Source organism: Hyperolius riggenbachi, chromosome 12 (assembly GCF_040937935.1).
Source record: "Hyperolius riggenbachi isolate aHypRig1 chromosome 12, aHypRig1.pri, whole genome shotgun sequence".
In the NCBI taxonomy this organism is placed as follows: Eukaryota; Metazoa; Chordata; class Amphibia; order Anura; family Hyperoliidae; genus Hyperolius; species Hyperolius riggenbachi.
The window spans coordinates 216,658,250-216,681,325 of record NC_090657.1 but is presented as its reverse complement, the minus strand read 5'-3'; the positions used below and the strand labels follow the sequence as shown (position 1 = coordinate 216,681,325).

Genomic DNA, 23,076 nt, shown 5'->3' with positions numbered 1-23,076 from the left:
CTGACATCTTCTGCAGCACATTACAGAGCACATAGCCATGTCACTGACTGTCCTCAGAGGAGCTCACAATCTAATCCTACCATAGTGATAGTCTAATGTCCTACCATATTATTAATATGTATTTATATAGCACTGACATCTCCTGCAGCACTTTACAGAGCACATAGTCATGTCACTGACTGTCCTCATAGGAGCTCACAATCTAATCCTACCATAGTGATAGTCTAATGTCCTACCATATTATTAATATTTATTTATATAGCACTGACATCTTCTGCAGCTCATTACAGAGTACATTTTCATGTCACTGACTGTCCTCAGAGGAGCTTACAATCTAATCCTACCATAGTCATAGTTTAGTGTCCTACCATATTATTATTATTATTATTATGTACTTATATAGCACTGACATCTTCTGCAGCACTTTACAAAGTACATAGTCATGCCACTGACTGCCCTCAGAGGAGCTCACAATCTAATCCTGCCATAGTCATAGTCTAATGTCCTACCATATTATTATTATTATTATGTACTTTTATAGCACTGACATCTTCTGCAGCACTTTACAGAGTACATAGTCATGTCACTGACTGCCCTCAGATGAGCTCACAATCTAATCCTACCATAGTCATAGTTTAATGTCCTACCATATTATTATTATTATGATGTACTTATATAGCACTGACATCTTCTGCAGCACTTTACAGAGTACATAGTCATGTCACTGACTGCCCTCAGATGAGCTCACAATCTAATCCTACCATAGTGATAGTCTAATGTCCTACCATATTATTATTATGTATTTATATAGCACTGACATCTTCTGCAGCACATTACAGAGTACATAGTCATGTCACTGACTGTCCTCAGAGCAGCTCACAATCTAATCCTACCATAGTCATAGTGTAATGTCCTGCCATATTATTATGTATTTATATAGCACTGACATCTTCTGCAGCACTTTACAGAGTACACAGTCATGTCACTGACCGAGCTCACAATCTAGATACATACAATGTAATGACCGGGATCTATTAACCGCTAGCAGCCACCTTCTGTCCTAACCTGACCTTACTCTCTAGTTTGTCCTATATGCCCGCTGCCCCTACTTCATGAATTACATTAGAGAATGACATCCCAGGGGAGGCTTATGTTAAAAGCTAGAAACAAAGATATTATTACCTCCTCTCTTGTGGAATTTGCAAATGTAGCAAAATCAGCCCTTTTTACATTTCCTCTTCTTTAATTTACGGGGTCTCTGACTGGACCCGTGCCAGGGCAGACCACAATGAACACGTGGCACACCAATGTAACAGAAAGACTAGACACAGCCAGCCTGGTAAATGGCAAATATCCTCAAGGTTCAGCATTTCAGTCCATCATGTCCCAGCATTCCTTGCAGCTGGCACTTGTAGTTCCCTGAAGCCTGCCACAGTTTTCCCACATCTGTCATTTAAAGCAGACTTCTGATGTAAAGATAAAGCTCACACTATCAGCACAGGCAGCAGAAGCTATAGCAGAGTGGCAGGAAAATGTCCAAAAGCCGACCACTTTCTAATTTAGCCACACCCTTTCTGAAAAACTGCCATGCCATTTTTTTTACTTAGTAAGGCCTGCTAAGAGATCATGTCATCTGTGAGTGGGAGGAGCCTTATGATGTGGCCTGCGGGGTACTCTGCTTCTACCTGTGCTACTGAGCCAGCCCATCACAGAGAGATACTCTGCTTCTACTTGTGCCACTGAGCCAGCCTATCACAGAGAGGTACTCTGCTTCTACCTATGCCACTGAGCCAGCCTATCACAGAGAGGTAGTATTCTTCTACTTGTGCCACTGAGCCAGCCTATCACAGAAAGGTACTCTGCTTCTGCCTGTGCCACTGAGCCAGCCTATCACAGAGAGGTACTCTGCTTCTACCTGTACCACTGAGCCAACCTATCACAGAGAGGTACTCTGCTTCTAACTGTCTCACTGAGCCAGCCTATCACGGAGAGGTAGTCTGCATCTACATGTGTCGCTGAGCCAGCCTATAACAGATAGGTAGTCTGCTTCTACATGTGCCACTGAGCCAACCAATCACAGAGAGGTACTCTGCTTCTAACTGTGCCACTGAGCCAGCCTATCACAGAGCGGTACTCTGCTTCTACCGGTGTCGCTGAGCCAGCCTATCACAGAGAGGTACTCTGCTTCTCCCTGTGCCACTGAGTCAAGCAATCACAGAGAGGTACTCTGCTTCTACCTGTGCCTCTGAGCCAGTCTATCACAGAGAGGTACTCTGCTTCTACCTGTGCCACTGAGCCAGCCTATCACAGAGAGGTACTCTGCTTCTACCTGTGCCACTGAGCCAGCCTATCACAGAGAGGTACTCTGCTTCTACCTGTGTCACTAAGCCAGCCCATCACAGAGAGGTGCTCTGCTTCTACCTGTGCCACTGAGCCAGCCTATCACAGAGAGGAGTGGTGAAGAGAGAAGTAGTGCAGTGCCAGCCACAGTATGCTATACTCCAGAGTTGCCACAATGCTTCTCTGATGTTTGAAGTAGTCAGCCGGTTAAAAAAAAAAGAAAGGCAACATTCATAGTATCATTCTGACTCTTTTTTACTTTGAAATTTACATTGGAGGTCCACTTAAATGAAACCTGAACTGAGTACAATTATTTAAAATAAACACATGATGTAGCTGCAAATGAATATAACATACTTACCTCACCATCAGTTCCTCTCAGAAGCTCACCATTTTCTTCTTCCAGTGATCGTTTCCAGTTCTGACAAGATTTTGTCAGAACTGAAATATACCAGTTGCTGTCAGTTATAGATCAGCAGCTGTCAGTTAAGACTGAATGTGCAAGGTAATGTCCATGTTTCCCTATGGCTCAAGTGGGCGATGTTACAGTTTAACGGTGTGCTGACCAGGAAGCTGTTATGAGGTAATGGCCATTTTCAAAATGGAGGACAGAGAATTCCATTGATCACAGTGGACAAACAGGACACAAGAGAGGAGAAAGAGATTGAGGAGTAGACTACATGGGAGGTAAGTATGATCTGTGTATGGTTATTTTGACTTTTTAGTTCAGGTTCTCTTTAAAGTTATTATGGCCAGTTTCCGGAGCTTTCTGTACAGATCTACTTCCCCACCACCCACACTAGATCCATGTCCCACAATGCCCTTTTTAAACTTCCTTCTGGAGCAGAGATGATCCCTATTGGTCTGGAGGTAGCTACTGCTCAGAGATGGATGTAGCCGTCAGTTGGTGGTTCAAGAAAAAACAGAACACAGTAAAGAATATTTGGCAAAAGAGATGCTGCATTCCAACCCTGGAGCCAACTTTCTTATGACAAACTGTTTAGGCTAATAGTGGGGTTTGGCTCATCCGCAGGTGAAAGGTCCTATGTGTGGGGTCCCCATTGCAGAGCACACATTGGAAGTGCACCTGTAACCATCAATACCTCCACTCGCTTGAGCTACCCCATACTCACCTTGTAACCTGGATAAGGCGTGACAGTGCTAAATGAAAAAGTGTGTCAGTGCTGTTCTAATATGTGAAAGTGCACTCACCAATTAAAGGTGCTGGGAGATGTGGTCAGTGCGACAGCATGGTTGGAAGGGGTTGGCCTTAAAGAGAACCCGAGGTGGGGTTCTGACCATGCTAGCTGCGCACAGAGGCTGGGTCTGCCTGTACTGCCCAGCCTCTGTTGCTATCCAGATCCCCCCTAAGCTCCCCCTGCACTCTGCTATCCCTCATAAATCACAGCCGCGCTGTCGAAACGCAGTGTGTCGCAGCAGGCTTTGTTTACCTCTATAGTGTCAGTCTGCCCCTCCCTCCGCCTCCTGCATAGCTCCGGTCCCCGCCCGCGTCCCTTCCCTCCCCGCTGATTGGAGGGAAGGGACGCGGGCAGGGACCGGAGCTATGGAGGAGGCGGGGAAGCAGCCGAGACTGACAGTACAGAGGTAAACACAGCCCGCACAGCGCGGCTGTGATTTATGGGGGATAGCAGAGCACAGGGGGAACTTAGGGGGATCTGGATAGCAACAGAGGCTGGGCTGTATAGGCAGACCCAGCCTCTGTATGTGGATTGCATTGTTAGAACCCCACCGCGGGTTCTCTTTAAGCGCAGTAAAGCAGCTGCTTCATCGGAGGCACAGCAATCTCTACAGTCATCGTCTGGGCAGAACGTTCCATAACAATGTCTGGGAATTGGTTAATGAATAGTGTGTAAAAAGTAAATAGGTAAAAGTTGTGCTCTCCCAGCATTGTTTTATTTTTCTTTTATTTGTAATGTTTTTGAGTTTTCCAGTAAAACAAAGATATGAGAGTGCCTGTAGTGTCATGCATAGCATTTCAAGGCCAGCTAAGTGTTTTCCAATGATACCAAAGCACATGGTAGCACCAGGACCGCCTGCCCTCCCAGACTTTTTCACAAATACAAGATTGGGATTTTCTGGATTGTTTTTATGACTGCAGGCCCATCATGTTAATCAGGCCCCATGTAACACGGATGACGTTTTATGGACCTTCAGAACTTGGATTGCTTACACCCCCTGCTGTGCAGCGATATGCAGCATATTAATAGCATTGCATTGTCTTTAAAGTGGAGCTGAACTCTTGCACAGGACAGAAGGGAAGCATAATAAAGAAATGCATCCTGTATGTATTTACCCTGTATGTCCTCTAGCCTGGTCACCTCCTCTCTCTGAGTTAGCAATCGTGAAAAAGGCAAGAACCGCTCAGGTTTTTCACACTCTCGCATCCAGGACTTCTCACGGGCTGTCCCCCTTTTTTGGAACTCTCTCCCTCAGCTGGTTCGTCATGCCCGGAGCCTGGAAACCTTCAAACGTAATCTGAAAACACACCTGTTCAGACAAGCCTATAATTTGCTATAGGCAGCACCGAAGGAACACTGCTTCCTTTCCTATTGTTTCCTCCCCACTACCCTCTAGATTGTTAGCTCGCAAGGGCAGGGACCTCCTCCTAGTGTTTCTCATACTGCTGTCATTTAACATATGCACATGTACCAACTACACATTAACTATGTATGTATTTGTATTTCTACTATTCAATGTCATGACTGTACAGTGTCTTATATTTCTTATGTATATTTGTTCCCCATTATTTGTTTTCTACTATTTACAGCGCTACGGGAGATGTTGGTGCTATATAAATAAAAACTAATAATATTTAGAGAGTTTAGAATGTCTAATTCCCCCTCATCTGTGATTAATCACCACTGTAATCTGATCTCTCAGTTGTCAGCTCAGGAATCTCCTCTGTCATGGCTGAGCAGCTAATTTGTAAACACAGGATGTTAACCCTATGTCTGCTTCCATGAAAGCAGGAATTAGACACACTGCAGATGTATTGCAGTGTTTGTATCAGCTGTAACAAATAAATGTTTTTATTTAAAGGATATTATGCTGCTGCTTATCTTTTTATCTGTCGACTCTGAGTCTCTTTAGGTAACAAAAATCTCTTTATTTAGCAAGGTAGAAAACAGTACAGTGGTACAGCATGCTTAAAAGGGTCCTAAAAGTAAACACATTAAATGTACATATAAGAGAAAAAAATGCAACATAATAAAATGATGTAGGATATAAGAGTAGAAAGTAGCAAGTTATACATTTAAATGGTAACCAGGATAGTTATGCTTATAACTATGTTCACGGAAATCAAAATGAGATAACAGGTAGGTAGCAATAGCACAGTCTCACTTAGTTGGGATTTATTCAGTGTATATTGTTCAAACAATATAAAGTGGAAAAGTTAGGGATCCCTAAAAGGAGCAAATGTATTCTAAAATGCCTTTACATTGTTGAGGCAGCAGGCCCTCTAAAGGATAACCATGGAAGCCACGTGCTGTCAAATGATTCCATTTTATCAGCTATTCTAGCATTAATATGTTCAGAGATCATGACCAAATCAATATTACTCATTACATTGCTTTTCGCTACTGCGCATGTGCGCAGCACGGACCCAGCCTCACAGAGACAGGAGGGCGGGGCCAGGGAGCCGAGCGGGCAGCGTGTGAGCGGGTGGCCGGATGTGTGGCGGCTGAGCGGGCGTCGGGAAACACAGACCTAGAGCCTGTTTTTAAACGGGCTTAGGTCTACTAGTTAATAAAAAGGGGGACCTCCAAGAAGCCGCTTTATGGACTTTGGCAGCATTAGCAATATGCTGTGTAAGCCTATGTTCAGGGCGAGTCATATGAGTGGGTTTATACCCCAGCAGAAGAGTTCAGGAATACTTAACGATTGCCTTACCAAAGATTCTGGTAAGAAGAGTGTTAACTTTAGACCAAAGCTTAGAGGCCTTAGGGCAGGTCTAAAAAATGTCTCTGAGTTTCTTTAAAGATAAAACTATTGTCAGAAATTTTTACTACATACACCTGCTGTATTAACAGTAAACAGCTTTTCACATGCAGAGTATATATTATAGTGTCCTTAAAGAGACACTGAAGCGAAAAAAAAATATATGATATAATGAATTGGTTGTGTACTATGAATAATTACTAGAAGATTAGCAGCAAAGAAAATATTCTCATATTTTTATTTTCAGGTATATAGTGTTTTTTCTAACATTGCATCACTCTATAATATGTGCAGATTACACAACACTCAGCATTCAAAATGATTCTTTCAGAGCAGTCTGTGAACTAATGACCTCTCCTCTGCCAGAGGAAAAGTAAATAGTTAGCTAACAGTTGAGATAATAAAAGTCAGAAAACAGCCCTCTCCACGACTTTGAAAGTCGTAGAGATAATGGCTTTTTTGTATAGAGATAACAACTGGAGTTTCTTAACTCTTCCTGTACTGGAAACAATTAGACTGATGTATCTGATCTTAATGTTTTATTTCTTAGCTGTACTACACATACAAATCATAATATCATAGTTTTTTTTCGCTTCAGTGTCTCTTTAAAGACAATGCATACATCTACTTTCACTACAGGTTTGCTTTAAATGCTCGATCCAATGACCTTTTCCCGGAGTTGCCCTTAAATTTCCTGCTCCTCAGTGCCGCGAGCAGCATCTCTGCATTAATAACTCTGTTCCCTCCATACCAGTTTATTCTCTGCTACAAGTGGCAGGTTAATCATTCAGCAGGCAGGTAAATGAAGAGGTTTATCAGGTCATCTCAGTCATCGGCTACGTCGTAGCTTTCATCAGGCTAGCAATGAGATGGCTGATGGGTAGCGAGACAGAGGGCTGCTGCTGTGCATCTGTCCAGGGAGCAGAGGATTCAGTTACACCTGGAGAATTCTAATCCAGCCAGCGGCAGAGAAATAGCTGCAGGCAGTCAGCACTCATTACATGCCACTCCATGTTGTTTTCCTACATCTCCCAAAATAAAAGCTCCAGGCTGCCTCATCTTTTAAAATTGCATTTAAGGCCCAGTGCACACCGAGTGGTTTTAGCAGCAATCCGCCAACCACATCCGCCTGTGAAAACGCTTGGCTAATGTATTTCAATGGGATGGTACACACCAGCGGTTTGAAGTTTTTAGCAAACCGCAAACGTGCCTCCTGCTGCACGTTTGCGGTTTGCAGAAGCGTTTCTGCCTCTATGTAAAGTATAGGAAAAACACAAACCGCTCTGGAAAACGCTACATCACAGCGGTTTTCCAGGCATTTTTGTTACAGAAGCTGTTCAGTAACAGCTTTACTGTAACAATATATGTAATCTGCTACACAAAAATGCTCCCAAAAACGCTAGACATGTTTAGAAAACCTCTCTAAACAAGCCTAGAATCGCTCTGAAATCTGCTCCAAAAACCGCTAGCATTTTGAGGATCTGCTAGCAGTTTTGGTGTGCACTGGGCTTAAATGGCCATTTTTTAAAATGGTGCATTAAAAAATACAGCAATAAATGTTTTGTTTTTGCAATCTAGTAATTCTAATGACCTTTTGTAGCCAATCATAGGTGGGCAGCTCCAAACTGCTGACAGTATATAGCATAGAATGCAGGCCATACGCACTGCTATAAATATATACCGGTACCCTTCTAGCAGGTTTCACACTAGAAATTGGCGGTAGCGTTGCCAAAAACAGATCTTCGGGGATTACCGCGTTATTACGTGGTAATCGCCTTCTGGCCGATAGCCAGAAGGCCGACACCCGCTTGCGTTCACTTCCTGTTTCGGAAATAAGTGCACAGAAGCATATTGTAAAAAATACACTTCTGCACATGCACAACACGTAAAACTTGCTGCGGGTTTTGACACTGACACGCAGAGCCAGGACAAGGTCTTTCAGCACCCAAGGCTGAGACACCAAAGTGCGCCCCTCCATCCCTCCACCCCAGCCGTCACACACTGATTGCTATTAGAGTAAGAGGTGCTCCAGGCCCCCCAACACCTTAATGTCTAGTTATCTGGCTTGCAGTCACTGCTATGTATCCCCTTTTCATATTTCTCTCTGCTTCAAACACTGTAGGGGAATGATAACTGAGTGAGTTGTGCGCCCCTCCTACACTGCACCCTGAGGCTGGAGCCTTTCTCGCCTCTGCCTCAGCCCGGCCCTGCTGACACGCATCACCAAAGACTTCCATGACTTCCGGTCCGCTGCACATCGATGCAGAGCCATGCGGTAACATAGATCTGTCCAAGAGTGTGAGATGTCTCGAACCAACGTCATTTCCATTGCATCGCGCCGTACCGCGTCAGTATGAAAGTCTCCATAGACATTCATTGCCCTGCGGTGGGGTGCGATAAAATGCCCTGGTGTGAAAGCGCCATCTAGATTGCAAGGTCTATAAGCTTGCAAGGGCAGGGACTTCCTCCTAGTGTTTCTTATTCTGCTGTAATTTGTCATATGCACATGCACCAGTATTGGTGATGTCTCACACCACACATCAGCTATGTCTGTGTTTGTATTGCTGGATGTCCTGATTGTAGCGCTGAACGTCTCGTGTATCTCCGCTTCCCCACTATTTGTTTTGTACTATATACAGCCCTTTGGAAGATGTTGGCGCTATATAAATAAAAAATAATATATAAAGGAGTTCCGGCCTTCAAGGGTTTCCACCATCACCTGTAACAGCCAAGATGTAAAAATAGGTCAAGCTGTGATTTCCTGTGTTGTCCTTGTAGCACACGCTCACTGGATGCAGCACAACATTTTGGGCCTGTCACCCTCTTATAGGCGACTTCAACTCCTTTCCACTGGGGCTAGGAACACACCAGGCAGAATCGTTAGCATTGCAGAAAACATTAGCGTTAATGAAAGTTTATGGGCCGCGTGTAAAAACAAATATTTGTGCGTTTTACAGCTTGCTGCATAATTTCCAAAAACACTTGTAAAAACGCCCATAATGTATCTCAAAGGAGACACAGTGGAATGCGTTAAAGAAAAAAAGTGATAGAGGGAAAATATTAATCGAATGAAAATGCATGAAAAATGCAAATCGTAAAACAGAACACACCAGGCATAGTTTTCTGCACCACCTTGTGTGCTCCCAGCATATGATAGTTTGCAGCCACCTGACACTACTCACCCTACACGCTAAATGGTTATCGCCCGGGGTGGCCATTGTAGCCAAACCTCCTAAGGATCAAGTGTGTGTACAGCACCCCCCGATGCGAATAAACTCGGCCGAGGGGATTGTTCTCCCACTCATCCTTACCACTTTGTTTCTTGCACCGCACCCCTGACCTTCTGCCCCGACTATAACAACAGAACACGTTGCTAGTCTAGAGTCTAGCAATGCATCTGTACAGCATTGGGCAGGCAAACTGTGACCAAGGGCATTGAGTCTTTTTTTTTGGGTGGGGGAGAGGAGGGTCCGAGTGCTGTAACGGTGGGAGCAGAGAAGACACAGAAAGCCTCTGCAGGATCCAGAGGCTTCCTTTTTCTTAAAGCGGATCCGAGATGAAAAACTAACTATAACAAGTAACTTGTCTGTATATCTTATCTAAAGTTTAGATAGTTTACACAACAAATCTAGCTGAAAACAGCTTTAATAGAATATGATTCTTTCTACCTGTGATACAATGACAGCAGCCATGTTGTTTGTAAACATTACACAGAGGCAGGCTTATTTGTATCTTGAACAAAAAACCTAATCCCCCCTCCTCCCCCCCCCTCTGCCTCTGAAATCTCTGGCTAGTAATACCTCCCCCTCCTCCTGCCCAGACTGAGCTCCCATGAGCCCTTGCTACTGTCTGAAAATGCCTTGGCTCTCTTAAAACCTGTGAGCGTGGCTTGTTTAGTTTATAGGGAATTACAGTATTAAAAAAAAACAACAAAAAAGTAGTTGGCTTGAGGAATGCCCTATAAACAATAGGAAAGGAACCCAATTATGCAATGTGTAAAAGTTCATCTCGGATCCACTTTAAAGGAAACCTTAACTGAACGGGGGTAAAGAGTTTTACTTACCTGGGGCTATTACCAGCCCCCTGCAGCAGTCCTGTGCCCTCGGTGCCGCTCTGGAATCCTCTGGTCCCCCGCTGTCACTTAGTTTCGTTTTTGACGACTCACCAGTCGCCGGCCGCCATGCGTATTATTGGACGCATTCACCAATGCAATTAGCGCTATCTACGCGTGCGGAATGCGGCAACGCGTATTTTTGTACGCGTTGCGGTCCGCAATAGCGCTAATTGCATTGGTGAATGCGTCCAATAATACGCATGGCGGCCGGCGACTGGTGAGTCGTCAAAAACGAAACTAAGTGACAGAGGGGGACCAGAGGATTCCAGAGCGGCGCCGAGGGCAAAGGACTGCTGCAGGGGGCTGGTAATAGCCCCAGGTAAGTAAAACTCTTTACCCCCGTTCAGTTAAGGTTCCCTTTAAGTGCCACAAGTATCTGTTTATTAACCCCTTGGGTTCACTTTTAAGAGTCCGATACAGACTCTATTCCCTTCCTTGCAGGTCACATTGTAACCACAATGATATGTCACAAATAAATGTGGGCAATCAGACGGTATTTCCAACTTACATGCAGATGTAGTGCAAGTGATATTACAGACGTGTTAAAGGAAAGGTTCAGGGACACTAAAAAAAAAAAAAAAAAAACCGAAATCCACTTACCTTGGGCTTCCTCCAGCCCGTGGCAGGCAGGAGGTGCCCTCGGTGCCGCTCCGCAGGCTCCCGGTGGCCGACCCGACCTGGCCAGGCCGGCGGCCAGGTCGGGCTTCTTCTGCGCTCCATTATGCGTGTCACGCCGGCGCACTGATGTCATCGGACGTCTTCCAGGCTGTACTGCGCAGGCTCAGTAGTTTGTTTGTTTTGAGAGAGTTTGAGGCATGGGCGTTCCTAAGATCCTAAGAGATCCAGGGCACTTTTAATCATTCCAGCCAAAAGATGGGTGTGGCGATGCCCAGGAATGTGGGTGTGGTCATAGGTGGAGCCAAATTTACCTAAACTTAACAGCAGTCTAAGTAGGCCTGCCCAGCAAAATGTTGGAAGAAGCCCCCTCACCATTAATACTAAAAAAAAATAAAAAAAAAATGCAGCATATCACGTTAATAGAGTTATTTAGCTTCTGTGCTGGCTGGTCTAGCTTTCTGCTAAGTGAGCTGGCCTGCTGACAGTCCACCCATAGCGTTCCCTGACCTTCTGGTGGACACCTCCCATGCTCCAATGGGTCTCCCATTGAGGCACCACAACTCCCAGCATGATCCCGTAGAAGTACCATAGCTCACTGCATGCCCCCATAAAGGCATCACAGCCCCCAATATGCCCACTTTGAGGCACCGCAGAACCAAGCATCCCCCCCAATTGCAATCAGTGTGCTGTGATGCCATGCTGGGTGCTGTGGTGCCTCTGTGGGGCATGCTGGGTACTGTGTGGTGCCATGCTGGGTGCTGTGGTGCCTCTGTGGGGCATGCTGGATGCTGTAATGCCATAATGGATGCTGTGTAGTGCCATGCTGGGTGCTGTGGTGCCTCTGTGGGGCATGCTGGATGCTGTAATGCCATAATGGATGCTGTGTAGTGCCATGCTGGGTGCTGTGGGGCATGCTGGGTGCTGTAGTGCCATGCTGGATGCTGTGGTGCCTCTGTGGGGCATGCTGGGTACTGTGTGGTGCCATGCTGGGTGCTGTGGTGCCTCTGTGGGGCATGCTGGGTACTGTGTGGTGCCATGCTGGGTGTTGTGGTGCCTCTGTGGGGCATGTTGGGTACTGTGTGGTGCCATGCTGGGTGCTGTGGTGCCTCTGTGGGGCATGCTGGGTACTGTGTGGTGCCATGCTAGGTGCTGTGGTGCCTCTGTGGTGCATGCTGGGTACTGTGTGGTGCCATGCTGGGTGCTATGGTTCCTCTGTGGGGCATGCTGGGTACTGTGTGGTGCCATGCTGGGTGCTAAGGTTCCTCTGTGGGACATGCTGGGTACTGTGTGGTGCCATGCTGGGTGCTGTGGTTGCTCTGTGGTGCATGCTGGGTACTGTGTGGTGCCATGCTGGGTGCTGTGGTGCCTCTGTGGGGCATGCTGGGTACTGTGTGGTGCCATGCTGGATGCTATGGTTCCTCTGTGGGGTATGCTGGGTACTGTGTGGTGCCATGCTGGAGGCTGTGGTGCCTCTGTGGGGCATGCTGGGTACTGTGTGGTGCCATGCTGGATGCTGTGGTTCCTCTGTGGGGTATGCTGGGTACTGTGTGGTGCCATGCTGGGTGCTGTGGTTCCTCTGTGGGGTATGCTGGGTACTGTGTGGTGCCATGCTGGATGCTGTGGTACCTCTGTGGGACATGCTGGGTACTGTGTGGTGCCATGCTGGGTGCTGTGGGGCATGCTGGGTACTGTGTGGTGCCATGCTGGGTGTTGTGGTGCCTCTGTGGGGCATGCTGGGTACTGTGTGGTGCCATGGTGGGTGCTGTGGGGCCTCTGTGGGACATGCTGGGTACTGTGTGGTGCCATGCTGGGTGCTGTGGTGCCTCTGTGGAGCATGCTGGGTACTGTGTGGTGCCATGCTGGGTGCTGTGGTTCCTCTGTGGTGCATGCTGGGTACTGTGTGGTGCCATGCTGGGTGCTGTGGTGCCTCTGTGGGGCATGCTGGGTACTGTGTGGTGCCATGCTGGGTGCTGTGGTGGCTCTACTCTGTCTGGGGGACATCCGGGCACCACAGAATAGATCCGGGGCACATGCTGCTTATCTGTGGGGCTAGCAACGCCCGTGGTTTGAGTTTCTGCAATGCAATGTCTGATCATACACAGTAAACGGTGGATCATTTGTTTAGATGCTGTAGAGGTAAACCATCTAAAGGTGGCCACTAACGTTCCAATTTCTAGCGAAAAATCGTTTGAGCGATCAGATAATTCTGATCAGAAGAAAAATTGTTCACTACACCATCAACCAACCAATCTTTGCTTCCTATCTATCACAACCAACAAGAAACCAAAATCAAATCATGCGACTTTTTTTATAATCATTTGTCATTTGTAATTGATTTTGCCCATCAATGGAGATTATTTACAACCAATCCGATCAGAATTTCTGATCGCTCAAACGATTTTTCTTTAGAAATTGGACCGTTAGTGGCCACCTTCAGTAACCTGTATTATTGGCAGACTTTCTCCCAGAATTCCGAAAGATGAGCAAAAAATAACTTCTCCACTATCCACTTGGTGCGTCATTTCCTGTTATATGCAGTGTGACCGTCACTTTGATGATCCTCCTAGATTAGATACACAGTAACATTAATGCCATGGGGCCCAATCCAATTAACTTTCTCTCTAATGCTGGAAATACACGGTTCATTTCTGCCGTGCGTTTCTCCTCTCGATCGTTTTTGCCACTCGATTCTGCAGTAGATTCTCTTATCTTCCACTCATTTTTCTTATATTTTTCCATGCACTTCTATCAGAAATCGAGCGGCGAATGAATGGAAAGGGAGATCGGACATGTCGGAAATTATCTATCGAACCATCTAATCACCTAAAAAAACAACAGTGTATTCCCAGCATAAAGCTGGCCATACACTGGCCCGATTTGCCGCCGTTTCGACAGCAGATTCGATCACTAGGATCGAATCTGCTGCCAATCGTTCGCGCTATACGCCGAATTTCGATCCATTTCGTCCGATATCGTCGATCGCTCCGTGCGGAAAATTACAGTCGATCGCCCGCGGGTAGGGAGCGCGTCGCTAGCGGCGTTCAAGTGCCCGACGACCGACGCAATAGAGCGGCAATACATTACCTGCTCCGCCGGCGCAACTGCCCCCCCCGGTCACCGCTGCTCCGTCTCCGCTCTGGTCTCCGGCATGCTTCAGTTCCTCCTTCCCGGCAGGAAGTTTAAACAGTAGAGGGCGCTCTACTGTTTAAACTTCCTGCCGGGCAGGAAGAAGTAAAGCATGTCGGACCTGGAGACGGAGCAGCGGTGACTAGGGGCAGTCACGCCAGCGGAGCAGGTAATGTATGCGGCGGGGGAGGGGAGCGGCGGCAGCAGCACCACCACCACAACAGATTGTGAACGGTTTCAGGCTGAAATCGGTTCACAATCTGTTTGCAGTAAAAATAGCCATACGATCCCTCCCTGATCAGATTCGATCAGAGAGGGATCTATCTGTTGGTCGAATCGGATGGCAAATCGACCAGTGTATGGCTACCTTTAGTTTTCTCCTTGGTGGTATTTTGACATCTTATCAATAAAATGCATTTCAAGCCACCTGCAAGCAACAAAATACTAAGTTTTTGTCACTTTTTCAGTTGCAGAGCGCTAAAATCAAAAATTAATTATTTATTTGTATCTGGTAAACAAGTAATAAGGATGCTAACCAGGAAATCCAAAAGTTACAATCTCTATTACTTTTCTAGTTTATAAATGATCATTCCCCAGTTTACCTGACTCTTATTTCTCTCTTTATTTCCCCTCAGACTTAACTACTGTACAGAAGCAAAAAAGGACAACCCAGCATGCCCTGCAACTTCCTTTGTGTGGCAATGTACCAAATAAGAGTCAGGTAAACTGGGGAATGATCATTTATCAACAAGAAAAGTCATAGTGATTTTAACTTTTGGATTGCCTGGTTAGCATCCTTATTACTTGTTTACCACATAAAAATAAAGAATTGATTTTTTATTTTATGTCCGACAGTTACACTTTAAACAGAAGATGAAAAAATATCTCCTAGGACAGGGGTCTGCAACCTTTAAGACATAAAGAGCCACTTAGACCCGTTTCCGAAAAGAGAAAAAAACTGGGAGCCGCAAAACCATTATAAAACAAATCTAACACTGCATATATTGTTTCTTACCTTAATGCTATATACAGGATCAGATATGACCCCAATATGCACAAATCATTAGCAGATATAACCCCAATATGCACAAATCGTTAGCAGATATGACCCCAATATGCACAAATCGATAGCAGATATGACCCCAATATGCACAAATCGTTAGCAGATATGACCCCAATATGCACAAATTGTTAGCAGATATGACCCCAATATGCACAAATCGTTAGCAGATATGACCCCAATATGCACAAATTGATAGCAGATATGACCCCAATATGCACAAATTGTTAGCAGATATGACCCCAATATGCACAAATCGTTAGCAGATATGACCCCAATATGCACAATCCTTCAGCAGATCTGACCCCAATATGCACAATCCTTCAGCAGATCTGACCCCAATATGCACAATCCTTCAGCAGATATGAAAAGAACCTAGTCATTTACTCACCTAGTCAGAATACCTCCTGTCACGATCTCCTCCTGTCCCGACCTCCGCTCCCGACCTTGTGGCACGCAACTCCCACGATCCTCTTCCTTCCCGACGTCACGTCCTGCCTGCATTACACTGCAGGGCTATGGGAAAATGGCCGCCCTAAGCCCTGCACCGGTGCGGCGGCCTCTCTGATAGGCTGCCGGCCAGCAGCAGCACACGTCACACGCGCGCTGCAGCCACTGACACACTACCTGAGCCGCGGCCTAGGAGCCGCGGCAAAGGTGAAAAAGAGCCGCATGCGGCTCTGGAGCCGCGGGTTGCCTACCCCTGTCCTAGGAGAAAACATAGGAAAAAAGTGAATTGGATTGGGGCTGTTTTCAGGGTAGTGTGGGGGGTGGGGGTCTTGTGGTTAGGGGAATAGGGATGGCCCTGTCTAGGAGAACTTATGGAGAAGCAAGTGATCAGTTTGATCAGCTGATAGATTTGTAAAGCTCTGATTTGCTGGTCATGATCATGTGTTAAACCAGGAAGTCATCACAGCAAATGAGAACCTTACAAATCAGCTGACCAAACTGATCACACGCTTTTCCGTGAGTTCTCCTAGGCAGGGCCATCCCTATAGGGGAATAGGGTAGTTGAGGGAACAACCGCCTATACATCAACATGGGAATTCCCTCACACTGATGTTGGTTGCTGATGCTGGATTGGAATTGGTGGACACTGCGCTAATGTTTCAGTCACACAAACAACAATGATCTGTCATCCATGCCTGACGTTTTTTTACTGCCAGTGAATCTAGCTGTCCTTATAAGTCCTGTTGTGTGTGTGTATATATACTAGAGGACCCACGGCGTAGCATACGCCGCATAAGAGGGTAGCAGGCTGGAAGGGGGTATTGGGCACAGCGGTGGGGAGGGAGGTCAGACCCCCCCCTCACCTGGGTCCCCCATCTGCGCTCCCCCTCCAGCTTAAGCGGTGGGGAGGGGGGGGTCGGACCCCCCCTCCTTCACCTGGGTCCGACCCCCCCTCCCCGCCGCTTAAGCTGGAGGGGGAGCGCAGATGGGGGAACCAGGTGAGGAAGGGGGGGTCCGACCCCCCTCCCCGCCGCTGTGCCCAATAACCCCTTCCTGCCCGCTACCCCCTCCAGCTCGGTGGCAAGTGTATGACCGCCCCTACTTCTTCTTGCTTGGACCGGCCCCTTCTTATTGCTACTTCTTCTGGCTTGAAGGTTGAGGCACGTAGCCTATTATATATATATATTCAAGGGCCTGTATCTAGCAGTGTGTGGCTCCACTGATGCCTCTGTTGTGCATGTCCCCATAGAGCTCTGCACGGTGCTGACATCCTGAGCCCTGTTTACCTCCAGCGGTGAGAAAGTATTAATCGCGGCTATGCCGGAGTCCTGGGAGAATTGCACGGCTAAGCTCTGTATCTAGCCTCTCAAACAAAAGATCTCCGGCTGTTTGATTGTTCCTTTTACAAAAGCACTTTGTATGTAAATAAGCACACCTTTGGTAGACGACGCAATCACAAGCAGCAGATCCTGTAGTCTTACTGCCCTGTGTGCAGAGCGGCCCTGGTCCACCCTCAACAAACATGTGAAGACTTCTGCTGCGGGCAGCCTCTGCCAGTCATCCTTGTGTGCAGGTACCATCTACATCAGCAGGTAGCACCCAGAATATTCCTACAGCATCTCGTCCTAACCCTTCCCTGGCCAAGAGCGCTCTGCCACACTATCTCACACAAGGGAGTACACCTCTCACATTTGTGTAAATATGTCACTGAAGATACAACACTTTGCTACAATGTAAAGCAGTCAGTCTACAGCTTGTATAACAGTGTACGTTTTATGACCCATCAAAATAACTCAACACACAGCCAATAATGTCTAAACTGCTGGCAACAAAAGCAAGTACACCCCTAAGGGCTGGCTCACATGGACGCTTGGCGGTGTTTACCGGCGTTTTACGCTCCCATTCAAGCGATTAACGGCTATTGTGCAAACAGGGCATTCCGATCCCGATTTAACGCGACGTTTCGGCCAGCCCTAGAAGCTGCATGCGACGTCCAGTGCCGGCTAGCCACCGTGGCTTCATGTCCCCTAGTGGGGACGAGAAACGCTGATCGCGACGGGAAGCTGACAATCGCTGTACTGCTGCCCCCAAACGAGACGTCACTACGCAGCCGCGAGTGCGGCTGCTTAGCTCTAGGGCCTACCCCCAGATCCACGCTACAGACTGTCTCCTGTAGCGTGGATCGGGGGGTAGGCCCTCATTTGGCCATGTTAGTGGAGGCAGGAGAGCCCGACCTGGGCCGTGCGGTCGGGAGCCGGCCCTGGGGCTATTGAGTGGCGGGGACCCGGCGGAACGGCACGGAGGGCGCGAACGGCGTCCTCTGTGCCTTCAAATGTGATACAGGTATTTAGCTTTTTTTTTTGAGTTGACCTTGGAAGCCCTTTAAGAGCAAAGATGATTCGCGGCCGTATGAGTTCTTTATTCCCCCCAAATCCAAAAACGAACGACTTTCCCAGATTTTGCTGCAGGGAGGCAGAGCTTTGTGCTGTAGCTTTGCCTCCAGTCCATTCAATCACTGCCGATCTCCGCCTCTCCCTGCCCCTCTCATTTAAAGAAGACTGAGAGGGGAGAGGTCAGGTCAGGTCCATAAATATTGGGACATCGACACAATTTTAACATTTTTGGCTGTATACACAACCACAATGCATTTACAATGAAACAAACAGAATGTGCTTTAACTTTAATCTGAGGGTGTTTACATCCAAATCAGATAAATGGTGCAGGAATTACAACCGTGTGCAAATGTGCTTCCCATTACCAAAAGTAAGGGGACAGAATACAAATCATAAATCAAACTTTCTCTTTTTAATACTTGGTTGCAAATCCTTTGCAGTCAATCACAGCCTGAAGTCTGGAATGCACAGACATCACCAGACGCTGGGTTTCATCCCTGGTGATGCTCTGCCAGGCCTCTACTGCAACTGTCTTCAGTTCCTGCTTTTTCTTGGGGCATTTTCCCTTCAGTTTTGTCTTCAGCAAGTGAAATGCATGCTCAGTCGGATTCAGGTCAGGCGATTGACTCTTCCATTGCATAACATTCCACTACTTTACCTTCAAAAACTCTTTGGTTGCTTTTGCAGTTTGCTTTGTGTCATTGTCCATCTGCACTGTGAAGCGCCATCCAATTTGAAGCATTTGGCTGAATATGAGCTGATAATATTGCCCAAAACACTTCTGAATTCATCCTGCTGCTTTTGTCAGCAGTCACATCATCTATAAATAAAGGAGAACCAGTTCCATTGGCAGCCATACATTCTCACGCCATGACGACACCACCACCACCACCATGCTTCACTGATGAGGTGGTATGCTTAGGATCATGAGCAGTTCCTTTCCTTCTCCCTACTCTTCTCTTCCCATCACTCTGGTACAAGTTGAACTTGGTCTCATCTCTCCATAGGATGTTGTTCCAGAACTGTGAAGGCTTTTTTAGATGTCGTTTGGCAAACTCTAATTTGGACTTTCTGTTTTTGAGGCTCACCAATGATTTCCATATTGTGGTGAACCCCCTGTGTTCACTCTGGTGAAGTCTTCTCTTGATTGCTGACTTTGACACACATACACCTAACCTCCTGGAGTGTTCTTAATATGGACAACTGTTGTGAAGGGTGCTTTCTTCACCAAGGTAAGAATTCCTTGGTCGTCCACCACAGTTGTTTTCCATGGTCTTCCAGGTCTTTTGGTGTTGCTGAGCTCACCGGTGCGTTCCTTCTTTTTAAGAATGTTCCAAACAGTTGTTTTGGTCAGGCCTAATGTTTTTTGCGACCGCTCTTATGGGTTTGTTTCATTTTTTCAGCCTAATGATGGCTTGCTTCTATGATAGTGACAGCTCTTTGGATCTCATCTTGAGAGTTGACAGCAAGAGATTCCAAATGCAAATTGCACACTTGAAATGAACTCTGGCCCTTTTATCTGCTCATTCTAATTGTGATAACGAGGGAATAACACTCACCTGGCCATGGAACAGCTGAGAAGCCAATTGTCCCATTACTTTTGCTCCCTTAACAAGTGGGAGGCACATATGAACAGTATTGTATTCCTGCACCATTTACCTGATTTGGATGTAAATATCCTCAGATTAAAGCTGACAGTCTGCAGTTAAAGCGCATCATGTTCGTTTCATTTCAAATCCATTGTGGTTGTGTATAGAGCCAAAAATGTTAGAATTGTGTGGATGTCCCAATATTTATGGACCTAGTTGTACATATGTAACAACCTTCTAGCTTATCACATTGGTGCTGTCTGTATTTTGTTTCTTGTCTGCTAGCTGTGAAGATGATGACCTGCAGGTTAACCACCCTGGCGTTCTATTAAGATCGCCAGGGCGGCTGCATGAGGGTTTTTTGTAAATAAAAAAAAAACTATTTCATGCAGCCAACTGAAAGTTTAAAGCCCACTAGATGGCGCTCCGGAGGCGTTCTTCCGATCGCCTCCGGCGGCCAAAATTAACACGGAAGGCCGCAATGAGCAGCCTTCCGTGTTTGGCTTCTCCTGTCGCCATGGCGACGAGCGGAGTGACGTCATGGACGTCAGCCGACGTCCTGACGTCCGCCGCCTCCGATCCAGCCCTCAGCGCTGGCCGGAACTATTTGTTCCGGCTGCGCAGGGCTCAGGCGGCTGGGGGGACCCTCTTTCGCCGCTGCTCGCGGCGGATCGCCGCAGAGCGGCGGCGATCGGGCAGCACACGCGGCTGGCAAAGTGCCGGCTGCGTGTGCTGCTCTTTATTTCGTCAAAATCGGCCCAGCAGGGCCTGAGCGGCAGCCATCGGCGGTGATGGACGAGCTGAGCTCGTCCATACCGCTAAGATGGTTAATGGTGAATCAAACAAAATGTACGAATTACACAACAAAAATCAATCATTTCTTGATCTCTTTTATTTTTTACCTCCTCAGTTTGCAATGCATTGATTTGTTCCTCTCCCCGCACTTCCAGTCCCCCCTCCCCCCCCCCCCCCCCCTTCACACTTTTTTTTCTTTGCGGTACATTTCCTCTTTGGATTGTTGTGTGACAGATGTCCTGACGTGGTTGTGCAGCAGTTGGCCTGTGTATGGTAAAGCTATAATCACGTCTGGTTTCCTCCCAGCGTCAGCAGAGGTTAGAAGTATTTGTCTAGCTACTCTTTCACTCTCATCTTATGATTCTGAGCTGACAGGCCAGTCCTGTGACCGCACTGTCCAGGCTGCAGTACCTCCTCGTCAGCTGAAAATCTCTCTGCCAATTACTATTGCACGCCGTATAAATCTTACAAAGGTTTGCCAGAATCAAGTTATTATTCAACCGTATTTCAGGCCTTGAAGTGTTCAATATAGTCTCCTAGAGCAAGGCCAACTGTGTGAAGACTATATTAGCCTGTTTTGCGTCTAGACGAATTGGCGGGGGAAGTGTTTTATCTGGCTGGATTGAGCACAGTTGTGGAGAAGGACACGCCGGGAGTGAGCCGATCCCCAGTGGAGAGCCATAAGTACGATGAGATTAAACATTAAAGATAAATAAACAGTACATTTTCCTTTTCGTTTATATTTGTGTGGAAATAGAGGGAGCGTTGCTTTATGACAGCAGGACCGTCGCTGATCGCTGTTCATGAGCTGCAGCATGTCAGAGTTACTCTCAGGTCATGTTAAAGAGGTACTCCAGCCAAAGCTTTGTGATAAAAGGGTGACGACCTCCGTCAGGTTTCCATAGATGCTGTCATTGCGGTGGCAGGTTGCTGTTTACTGCAGTGGTGACACGCAGACAACCCAATCCAACTTCCCTCTCTCATTATGGCTTCACTGCCCAATCCAATGCCTCTCCCCGATTATAGCTTCAGTGTCCAATCCAACGTCCCTCCCCCAATATAGCTTCAGAGCCCAATCCAATGCCCCTCCCCGATTATAGTTACAGTGCCCAATCCAGTGTTTCCTCCCCAATATAGCTTCAGAGCCCAATCCAATGCCCCTCCCCGATTATAGTTACAGTGCCCAATCCAGTGTTTCCTCCCCAATATAGCTTCAGTGCCCAATCCAATGTCTCTCCCCCAATATAGCTTCAGAGCCAAATCCAATGTCCCTCTCTCATTATAACTTGAGTGTCCAATCCAACGTCCCTCTACCATTATAGCTTCAGTGCCCAATGCAATGCCCCTCCCCAATTATAGCTTCAGAGCCCAATCCAATGCTCCTCTCCCATTATAGCTTCAGAGCCCAATCTAATGCCCCTCCTCCATTATAGCTTTAGATCCAATAGGATTGGGCACCGAATCATTATAGCTTCAATGCCAAGTCCAATGTCTTTCCAGCTAGACAGAGGTGGTCTGAAAAAGCTGTTTGAAAGCTGTTAAGCCACTGTGATTCGATTGACCCAAAGAAGTGGGCAAGTTCCTGCAAAAGGCATTGTCCTTTTATGTTTTTGTTTTTCTAATATTACTGGCTTATTATTTAAGAGAGGTATGACCAACACTGCCTCTCCTTTTTAAATTGTTTTTAAGGACTTTCTATGCACCGGGTGCTTCTACAAGTGAATTTTCTAGAATGCACACACAGCAGCATAAATGGTTTCTAGCCTCCGGCTGGGGTTCTTCTTTAAGGCTGTGAGCTGCAGCTGTGGAGGTCTTATTTGTAAAAGATTAGTGTGTAGTATGTAGTATCAGCTCATTATGCGGGGCCTTGATTTACACCATGGAAGATGGACTGGGATCAATGGCATTGCTGAAGGCAGGTAAAGCCCATAACCCCACTTTATCCCTTAGTAATGAGGCGTTCAGCATTTGGAGAGGGCAGAGCTGTGTAATCTCGCTGAGAGCTCACAGGTGGATTGCTGGGAATGTGGGATTTGCAGAGATTTGCCTAAGGTGGATCTCATCCAGGCGCTCATCGCTTTGGCACACAGATAACACACTTGTCCTTCTGCCTGGGGCACAATAAGTCCACATTCTCAATCAGTCAGCCCTTCCTGAGTCTCCTGGCATTGTTCTAAAGTCTCAGCTTTATCATTTGTTTTATTCCTGCTCTGTTTAAATTGCTGCCCACAGCCGAGTGTCTTCACAGGGAGGAAAGGTCTTCCAGCAAACCTGCTCTGTGAAAATAGTGTCATCTCATTATAGCTGCCCACAGCCGAGTGTCTTCACAGGGAGGAAAGGTCTTCCAGCAAACCTGCTCTGTGAAAATAGTGTCATCTCATTATAGTAAACTCCAAGGGACCAGGAAAAATTGTTTACCATATCAGAAGTTTACTATATCAGAAATTGTCTTATAAATGGCCCAGCATGCCCTGGTACATTCACTGCTGCAAAAGATCAACTCTGTCCTCCCATAGGAGGTACAGTGGGTTGCAAAAGTATTCGACCCCCTTGAAGTTTTCCACATTTTGTCATATTACTGCCACAAACATGAATCAATTTTATTGGAATGCCACGTGAAAGACCAACACA

The 23,076-nt window shown here is 46.7% G+C and overlaps 1 protein-coding gene across 4 annotated transcripts in view; it reads left to right on the top strand.

Annotated features, from left to right (window-relative positions):
- B3GNTL1 (UDP-GlcNAc:betaGal beta-1,3-N-acetylglucosaminyltransferase like 1) overlaps nucleotides 1–23,076 on the top strand; it is a 928,550-nt gene that overhangs the window by 57,221 nt on the left and 848,253 nt on the right. For 3 of the 4 annotated variants that reach the window (XM_068262529.1, XM_068262525.1, XM_068262526.1), the window contains exon 3: nucleotides 14,794–14,879. The exons of the other annotated variant lie outside the window; for it this stretch is intronic. The gene's annotated coding sequence lies outside the window, so the exon portion shown is untranslated. The remainder of the gene's footprint in view (nucleotides 1–14,793; nucleotides 14,880–23,076) is intronic. 4 annotated transcript variants of the gene reach the window in all.